Source organism: Tupaia chinensis, unplaced genomic scaffold (assembly GCF_000334495.1).
Source record: "Tupaia chinensis unplaced genomic scaffold, TupChi_1.0 Scaffold138115_2, whole genome shotgun sequence".
NCBI lineage: Eukaryota > Metazoa > Chordata > Mammalia > Scandentia > Tupaiidae > Tupaia > Tupaia belangeri.
In genome coordinates this window covers 29965-39538 of record NW_006198015.1, presented here as the reverse complement: position 1 = coordinate 39538, position 9574 = coordinate 29965, and the positions used below count along the sequence as shown (strand labels likewise).

Below are 9574 nucleotides of genomic sequence, written 5' to 3'. Positions count from 1 at the left end.
TCCCTCAGGTTATGGGTCAGCATAGGCTAGTCTGCTGTCAGCGATAAGCACTAGGGTGTCGGCTGAGTGTCGAATTTCCAGGAACGTGGCTAATGCCGGGCTGAATGTACTGCAAAATGGAGTCAGGTGTGCTCTCGGCAGGCAGGTTACAGCCAAACATTTTCTTCACAGCAAACCACTGACTTAGCGTTAAACACTGGATCAAGTGTACAATTCTCCACAGCAAGTAGAACAGTAGATTAGGTATAACAATGGGAAAGGATTGCAGTGTGGCCATTCCCTCCAAGGGGGTGATTTCTCACTTTCTGTCTGTCTGTCTCTGTCTCTCCAGAGAGTGTACAGGCCCTGTAGCAAAAATCTCTCTCTAAAAAACCAAAAACCAAAACAAACAAAAAAACTTCACAATGGATACTGAAAATTGAATTTTATATAATTTTCATGGCATGAAATATATTTCTTTTTAAATGTTGTTTTTATTTTTCTTTTAGAAATTTTTTTGCTGTAGGGTGTTTGTGCGTGCAAAGAGACACAGAGTGAAAAAGAGACAGAAATTGAGAAATCACCCTCAGAGGAATGACCATGCCGTAGTCTCTTCTCCTCCACTCTTCTTCACACACACATGGCTGGTATGAGTTTTAAGCTGCCAAGTCTGGGACTTGAACCATGGTTGACCAAGTGGGAGTCCAGCGCCCTAACCAATATGCCATCTGATGGCCCCCGAAATATATTTCTTTTGATTTTTTTTCCCCCTAATCATTTAAAAATATAAAAACCATTCTTGGCCTATGGGCCATAGAAGAACAGGTGGCAGACCAGATTTAGAGTGAGAACAATGGTTTGGGGATACATTTTCCTCCTTTCGTTCTTTTTAATGGTCAGAGGACTCCCGTACCCACAGTACCCACAGAGAGAAAGAGGGAGCGAATGCCCACAATGGAGCCCAGTCACGCTGCAATCCTTTCTCCTCTCTCTTCCCACCCTGTCAGGATTTGGGCACACATGCACGTGTGCCTTGTGTGTTTTTTTCCTAAGCACCGAGGGTCAGGGTTCAATCCACGGTAGGCCATGTGGGATTCAGCTTCCTTAACCATGCAGCTACTGCACAGCCCTCAGGACTTACCTTCTAAATAAAAACCATCAAACTGGGAGCCCCTTGACAAGTGTGGCCCATGTATATGTTTTAACTTGTAACAATATTTTAATTACTTTCCCATGTTTTTGTTTTCTAGCTTAACTATTACTTCTTACTCCATTATACAAATAACATTTACATACTATGAAATGACCTTTACGATTAATGTTTGGGCACCTCTCCTTTCAGTCTTTTAACTATGTGAAGTGAATTTTTGAAAAGGAATTATTTAATTTTATTCATCATCATCATTATTATTTTTAATTTGTTATAAGGCCTGTGTGCTCACCAGAGAGAGAGAGAGAGAGAGAGAGCGAGAGAGAGAGAGAGCAAGCCACCAAATCCAGGACTCACATGTAGGAGTCCAGCGCCCTTAACCACCACACCACCTGCCTGTGCCCCCAAAGTGAAATTTTTTTTTTTTTTTTTTTTGGAGAGATTTTTCACTGTAGGGCGCGTGCGCTCGCCAGACAGACAGAAAGAGACATAGAGACAGAAAGCGAGAAATCACCCCCCAGGGGGGATGGTCACGCCGCAATCCCTTCTCCTCCATTCTCCTCTTGGGATCTTGGGCACGCACGCACATGCGCCCGGCGTGAGTTTTAAGCCACCGGGTCCGGGATACGAACCGCGGTCGACTACATGGGAGTCCAGCGACATAGCCATTACGCTAACTGCTGGTTCCCCGCAAGGTGAATTTTTAATAGTAGACATAATATTTTGTAGATAAATTATATATCTACTTATCCACTTAATATTACAGTATAAGTATTTAAATCATTTTAGAGTCTTTCATGAGCATAAGCTTTAGAACTACTATAGAAATCTTCAATGTATAGGCCCAGCCCCTCTAGTATGATGATAACGGAAGCACCCAGCAAGGCTGGAAGCCATATGGCCAACTTTGGGCTTGGATCCCGCAGTTAGCCTGAACACATGCCCAGTACACACATGGGTACCCAGGACCTAAAGAATCTGGAAGGCTAGGGAAAGGGGGGTCACAGTGTGACAAGGTCCTGTCAAGAGCGCTTCTCTGTGTGTCTCTCATGCATGCATTCTCTATCATTTAAACAAAACAAAACAAAACAAAACAAAAACGCAGACATATTTAGAAGTAGAATAGTTCCCTGAGCCATCCTCCCCCTATTCTAAAATGGTCAACTGCTGGCCAATCCTTTTCATGTAAATCTCCTCCTGTACTTTTTTATTCATTATAATTATTATTATCTCCTCTTTTATTACAGCATATCATTCTAGCTCTAAATATTTCATCATAGCTTTTTTTTTTTTTTTTTTTTAAGGTAAGAGTTCTGGGACCAGTAGTTGGGGTAATGGTTGTTGGACTCCCACGTAGTTGACTGCGGTTTGAGTCCTGGATCTGGTGGCTTAAAACTCATGCTGGGCACGTGTGTGTAAGTGCCCCCTAGATCCCAAGAGGAGAGTGGAGCAGAAGGTATTGCACATGGCCATTTCCCTGGGGGATGATTTCTCGCTTTCTGTCTCTGTCTCTCCAGCAAGCACATGTGCCCTATAGCAAAAATCTCTCTTAAAAAAAAAAAAAAGGGTTCTAAGAGAAAGCCTTTTTTCTCAGGACACAAATACGGAAGTATTTAGGGATAGGAGAGAATTATGTCTGCAATTTTCAAATGATTCATGAGAAAGATTTTAGACAGGTTGACCAATTTGATGGAGGGTACACAGGAGTTTGTGGCACTGTTCTTGCAATGCTTCTGTAAGTTTGAAATATTTCTAAATAAAAAGTTTTTAGGGGCCGGCCGATAGCGTGGTGGTTAAGGGCGCTGGACTCCCACATGGCCGACTGTGGTTCAAGTCCTAGATCTGGCAGCTTGCTTTCTCACTTTCTCTCTCTGTCTTTCTCTGGTCAAATAGAAAGAAAGAAAGAAGGAAAGAAAGAAAGAGAGAGAGAAAGAAAGAGAGAAAGAAAGAACAAAAAAAAAAATTTGGGGAGGGGAGGCGAAAGGGGGGGGGGGGGTTGGAAAGTGAGAGAGCAAGCTACCAGGTCCGGGACTCAAAATGGTTAGCCATATGGGAGCCCAGTATCCTTAACCACCATGCCACCTGCCGGCCCCTAAATAAAATAATTCTTAAAAGCAATTTTTAAAAAGTTTTACCAATATGGATTACAAAAAAAAAAAGAAAGAAAGGTAACCACAGTACTATATTACATATCATATTATGAGTAATAATAAAATTTTAATAATATCAAATATCGCAACATTCAAACTTGTCTAATTAGATAATTTGAAACAATGTTTTGTTTGTTTGAAGCCCAATTCCAAATAAGGTTCATACAGTACAACTGATATTCTCTTAAATTTTACTTAATCTATAGGTTTCCCTTCTTTTTTTTATTTTTGCTATTGCTATAGAAAATTTTTGCTAAAGAGTTTGACTGTATAGTTTCCCCTAACCCGAAACAATGATTGAGTCTTTTGGTGCTGCTTTACGTGTTCCTCCGTCTCTGATTCAGTTTCTTAATTTTATTATTATTATTATTATTAATCCTGATTTTTGTCTTCACTGGAAAATTCTGCAGGTCTGGCATTCCCACCTGGCAACAATGGGTCTGTGGCTAGGCAGGGCTCCCCTCCCCGACTCTGTGCCTTCCACCCCCAGTTAGGTGACCCCAGTTCACAGGCCTTCAGATGACCAGTCTCACACCTTTCTCTGCCTGGTTTCTCAAAGGCATGGAGGTTGACACTCCTTTTCTAGACATTTCCTACCCCGAGGGTTGGTAGACATCAACACAACATCACACAGCAAGAGGCCTTTCAGGAATGTGGCCAGACAGGAAGGCAGTTTGGATGGGGACTTCCTTAAAAAGCATGAAGTCCGAAAGAGATGGGCAGCCAGATAAGGGAAGGCCCCATGATGGATTTTGATGGGAGCCCAGGAAGGGCAAGAGAGAAAAAAGTACAACCATAAATTGAGTTCATCAGTGCTTCAAGTATGGGAAGCCAAATGAGTTACCGATTTCTGACTAGGGTGAAAGGAAGCAAATGGGTTTTAGAAAGACAACATTTCGGTCTTTGTGTATCTGATACGATAATATGGACATTGTACAGAGAAAGAGAAGGAGGCAGTCCATGTTCAACTGGTCCGTAGTCCTAGCCAGAAAGGCCAAGCAGGCGGTTGAAGCGTGACAGAAGTCTGTGCGGGGTTAGAAGAACTGAGGTAAAAACCAGCAAAAACTCCTAGAAAATGCCCCCAGGAAAAGATCAACAGGCATGCTGTGGAGATGATGGAGAAATTAAGAAAGGAGAGGCCAGCAGATGGCGTAATGGTTATGTCACTGGACTCCCATGTAGTCAAGTGTGGTTCGAATCTTGGACCTGGTGCCTTAAAACTCACTCCAGGTGTGTGTGCACGTGTGTACCCAAGATCCTGAGAGGAGAATGGAGGAGAAGGGATTGCAGTGTGGCCATCCCCCCTGGGGGGTGATTTCTCGCTTTCTGCCTCTCCTGTGAGCGCATATACCCTATAGCAAAAGCTTCTCTTTAAAAAAAAGAAAAGAACAAAAAAAGAATTTAAGGAAGGAGAGACTCTTGAAAGTCTTGGGGTTTTTTCTGTTTTTGTTTTTTTGCAAATGTACTGACATGAAAAGTATTATACAGACAGAGAAAGTACGACACATTTAGTTATTGTGAAACAATAAACCTTTACAGAAAAGAAGATGACAAGTTGGGACGTTCCTGGAAATTTCCAGATAGTTCCCCATACTCAGAAGCATGATTAAGAGAGAGACTCTGCGACTGCTTATGAGGAAGGATGGAAAATTTTGAAGGACAGGCTGATTATGTAAGTTTTAGGCTGTGGCGTTTAACACGGTTGCCGTGATATTTCAGTTATTAATAACAATTTGGGGAAATCTCACTTCTGGAGAAACATTTGGCTCTAAGGAGAAAGAAATGCCACTGTTTGTGAATTCCCAAGTGGATGTAAGAAGCCATTCACTTGCTTAAGCCTCTTAGGAGGGCCAGAGCCGATTTCATCCTAAGGAGCTGTTGACAAGGTCTGATCAAGGTGCCACCTGGAACACGTGGGCAGTACAAGCCAGCGAGCTGCGGAGCCAGGCCTGTGCTTCAGTCCCTTCGCGTCACTCACCACGTGACCCCAGCAGACTACCCGTGGAAAATTTCTAGGGTGTAAAGTTGGTTTTGCACACAGCTCTGATTCTGACGGCTTGCTTGGTAGGAACTTAAGAATACTTAACTTCTATCGCTAACAGCCATGGCAGCTTATAATTACAGAGTGCTTTGCTTTGTGCCAAGGACATGTTTTGCATGTACAAGGGGCCTTCTGGAAGTTTGTAGGAAAATGGAATTAAAGTAGAAGCTTATTTTGCTGCCATTAAAAAAAAAAATCTATGCACAATTTTTCCATAAGGCGCATTTCCACGAATCTTTTGAAGCCCTCTCCCTGGGTCAATATTATCTCATTTTATTCTCAAAAAACCCCCACAAGTAGGCGCTAACATAAAAGTGTGTCCCATTTTACAGATGAGGAAGCCGAGAACGAAGGAGACGAACCTTCCTAAAGTAGAAGCAACGAAAGGGCCCAGGCTGCGTGTTAAACCCAGGCAGGCTGAGCTGAAGGCCGAATTGGCTTGTGTTACCCTCCCACCCCAGGGAAGCCAAGCGAGCAATATGTGGACTTGCGCTTTTCAACCCTGGCTCCCAATCCACATGCCTCAGTGTCCTCAGAGGTCTTTGAATAATGCTCAGCTCAGTGGAAACATAGAAACCTTCCATGTTTAGCTACAAGTTTAAATCTGAATCCACTATTAACAGGAGATCAGCTCAGGTTGTGCAGAAGCTCCAAGGGGCAGTTCTATAGACAAAACATTGCAGGTGTTTCCCCCGTCCCCGAGTGGGAAGATGAATCATTACTTAATAAATGCAATTTAACAGAGTAGATCCTTCTGAACGTGTGGCCTACGGAGGGAGAATAAAGGGTGCTTGGTGTCGAGGAGGTCAGGAACGGCTCCAGCGCGTGTGCATACATGCCAGCCAAACTGCCAGCCTCCCAAACTCTGCCTTTATTTTAAAATAACAGGAGTCTTTAGGCTGCCTTCGAGTTCACATATATTTCTTTTATTACGTTAGAAGTTTGACTGACTTGGTATTTAATATTGGAATCTACTATTGCAGGATCTTCAACCCGAGAGAGACAGGACAAGGAGGCTTTTGTAGGAACACAGCAACTTACTTGTACCCGCGCTGGCTCAGTGCATTTGCATCCAAAGGCTGAACCCCGAATTTCTTGGGGGCTCTGCCTTATATTTGCTTTAGTTCCTTCGTCTCCCTTACATGGTTATACACACTTTGACGTATTTCTGAGTGGGTAACTTCTATGATAAGGCTGCTCCAGAATTATGCGGGTATATAGTGGGCTTCCTGGACTGTTAGGTAGGTAGGCCTGCAAGAAGTTAGAGTTGCTAAGTTGCTATGGAGACAGGGCTAGAAGGCTACTCTGCTACAGGTAGCAATGTCTAGCCCCTTTATCTTCCTTAGCTCTGGAAACCCCTCCACCACCACCACCACCGCACTGTAGTCACGGAAATGATCACACTCCTAAAACGTGGTCAGGAACTGGACATGCAGACCTGCAAGCCCTGTTATTCCAGGCTAAACACAGGATGTAAGTCAGGCAAAGGACAGCCTTTTTCATCCTTTCCAGTTGGAGTCTGGGAGTAAACTTTTCCCAAAGAAAACCGTACGATAACTCAGTATCATCCAAACACAGGCAGCAGGGATAAAAAGCAAATACCTGAACATTAGCGCTAGGCAGCTGGCGCCTCAAAGCGAGTTTGTGGCAGGCCCTCCGGAAATCCTTGCCAGCGAGCGCCCAGAGCTTGGAAGTCGTGCCCTTTTATTTCAGGAAAGATTTGGGTCTCTTGTGTGAATTCGTATTTCTACCAGGTTGGGGGAAATCAATCTTGCCCCCTCCTTGGAAAACACAGCGGACACCCTATTTCTGAGAGTCGGGTACAGTTAGAACTGCCCAGGACTTCTGCGAGTCCTGCCTGGTGCAATTGCGCAGGGTCCGGGTCGGGAGCTGCGGGGCCCTTCTGCGGGCCGGGCCCAGCTCTGGCGTGTCCGTGCGCTCAGGCCTCGCTGTCCTCGCTGTCCCCGGTGTGTCCTCCCCGAGGAACACGGTGTCCGCTGCCCCCCGCTGGGGCCTAGGGCTTGGCGGGCCTTCGGCTCCCCGCGCCCCCGGGGTCAGGCCCGTCATGGGTCTCCCTGGCCTCGTCCTCGGCGCGGCGGTCCCCCAAGTGCCCTCCGCAGGGTCTGGGCCGGGCCGGGTGGGCGCGGCGCGACCGCAGCGGTCCCCGGAGGGAGCCTGGAATCCCGATGGGGAAAGTCTGGCAGGGCTTCGGGCTCCGCGACGCTGGGAGCAGAGCTGTCGCAGCAGAACGCGCCCGCAGGTGCCGGCCCCGGGTCCCGCGCCCCGTGTGCGGGCGGGGGCCGGGGGGAAGCGCACCGGGGCTGGGGGCGCGGTGGGGTTGGGTCCATCGGGCTCGCCCACTGCAGCGACTTTCGCACTTTCCCTCCTGGTGCTGGGAATCGGACCCCAGTGCCGACCCCACGGGAACGCGATGATCGCTTAATGCCACACCGAACCCCTGGAATTGAACGGGACGTGCAAAGGCAGGGCCCTGCCCCCAGGGGTTAGCAATCTCAGCCTCCTACTTCTGCCTAGTTAGGTACAGCCGCTGTGCGGGTATACCCGCCGCCCGCTGTGAGCCGCGTCTTTGCAGTGTATGCTAACTCACCTGAGAGTTTAGTGTGTCTGCGGTTGCACTTTGTAACTCCTGCTCTGCTGCAGGTAAGTGCCCAGCTCCTTTCTGGACCCCAGCCCTCAATGAATATCCCTCGGAAGAATCCATTATATAGATGGTAGGTACCGTGGGGCCTGCTACGTATTTGAAAGATGGGAGACTTTTCTCCTAACCATGAAGCTCGAGAACTTAGCCAGGTTCTCGCGGCTTAAAAGTCTAGGAGAGTTTGTCACGGTTTCGGGGACACTGCTAGTGATGCACCGTCTCTAAGGGCAGTTTTTCCAGGAGTAGGAACCCATTAGGAGGTTGCGGAATCCGTGTAGTGTGTGGCTACTGGGGAAAAAAAATAAAGAGACTGCAGAGCACAGTATGGAAATGAATGGCATGGGAACCACCAGCGCGCACTGCATGTAGAAAGGGCAAACGTTTTATAAGACTTTGGGTTTTATTAGAGTTTGTGTAACTTTTTTGAATAAGTGACTGTCTTAAAAAGTTCTAAAAGCCATAACTTATCAATTACTAGTCCAGGCTTTGGAAACTGCCATAAGTTTGAGTCCCAGATCTTGCCTAAACCAGTTATGTGACCTTGAACAAGGTCTGTGACCTCAGAGCCTCCATTTCTGTCGCTGTAAAATGGAAGAATAATCCCCCCCTCTCCAGGGGTGTTGGGAGGATTACGTGAGGTCACTCCGTCAGTTACTTGGTGCACGCCTGACTTACTGTACTTGTCTGGTTTATGCTAATTACAATTTCTGTGGGTGCTTGAAAATTCAAATCCTGCCCACTAATCATGGGACCCCGCACCTTTTCTCTTGTAGATCTTGATGCGGAAGAGATGGAGGACTCAGAACCAAGGATGTCCAAGTGATTTCTTCCCAGGCCCAGGACACCAACTCTGCTAAGGCTGGTCTGTTCTAACTGAGGTAAAGAAAGTTATGTCTCTCCTTGGTCGGTGTGGAATGCAAAGTGATTTTTCCAAGGGACTCGTAGAGGTTGTATGATTCACAACAGTAATCGCCCAGGTTTGGGGATTACCAAGTGACTTTGACACACAGATAATCTGTTATTAAGGAGACATGAAGTGCGAAGCCCCTGGATGAAGGAGAGCTAGGTGAACAGGCTTCAAGACAACCAGTTTCTCAGTCCGGTTTTGCCAGCGACGGTCATTAGCGCTCTGATACACCCTCTTCTAAATGTCTAACATCTCTAGGCTAAACTCACTGAGGCCCAGAGAATTGAGATGCTTCCTCCTGGTTACCCAGAGGGTTGGGGTTGAGGCAGGACTGAGACTTGGCCGTCCCTTGCTCAGTCACACTGCCTGCTTCAGGCTCTGCTCTGAGGTGAGCACCTCACTGGGCACCAGGGATGTAAGTGTGACGAGCCCACCCTTGGGATACTTGTGGTTCTCCCAGACAAGTGCTGGCAGCTCAGTATGCAAAGTTCCAGATGGTGACAACAACAGCTGCGATTCATCAAACGTTGGTGTGCCTGTGCGCGCAAGGCCGTGTGTTAAGGACTTTCAGCCCTGTGTTTTTATTTACTCCTCATGTTGTCCCTGTGAGGTGAGGAAGAAGATGTGCAAAGGATTGAGGGTGAAAACGGAGACAGGTCCCGGAGGGCTTTGCATCTCCTCCTACACG

At 46.6% G+C, this 9574-nt stretch overlaps 2 long non-coding RNA genes across 5 annotated transcripts in view; one reads left to right on the top strand and one right to left on the bottom strand.

Annotated features, from left to right (window-relative positions):
• The window catches only part of LOC102494159 (uncharacterized), a 68640-nt gene that overhangs the window by 35188 nt on the left and 23878 nt on the right, over positions 1–9574 (top strand). For 3 of the 4 annotated variants that reach the window (XR_003551519.1, XR_003551520.1, XR_336369.3), the window contains one exon: positions 8753–9568. This is a non-coding gene — a long non-coding RNA (uncharacterized LOC102494159). Of the gene's footprint in view, positions 1–8752; positions 9569–9574 lie in introns of those variants that run through there. The other variant, XR_001371329.2, reaches the window with a different exon arrangement.
• Positions 6225–7427, bottom strand: LOC106736295 (uncharacterized). Its single transcript, XR_001371330.2, has 2 exons — positions 6923–7427; positions 6225–6571 (listed from the first exon to the last, which is right to left on the bottom strand). It is a non-coding gene; the product is annotated as an uncharacterized LOC106736295 (long non-coding RNA).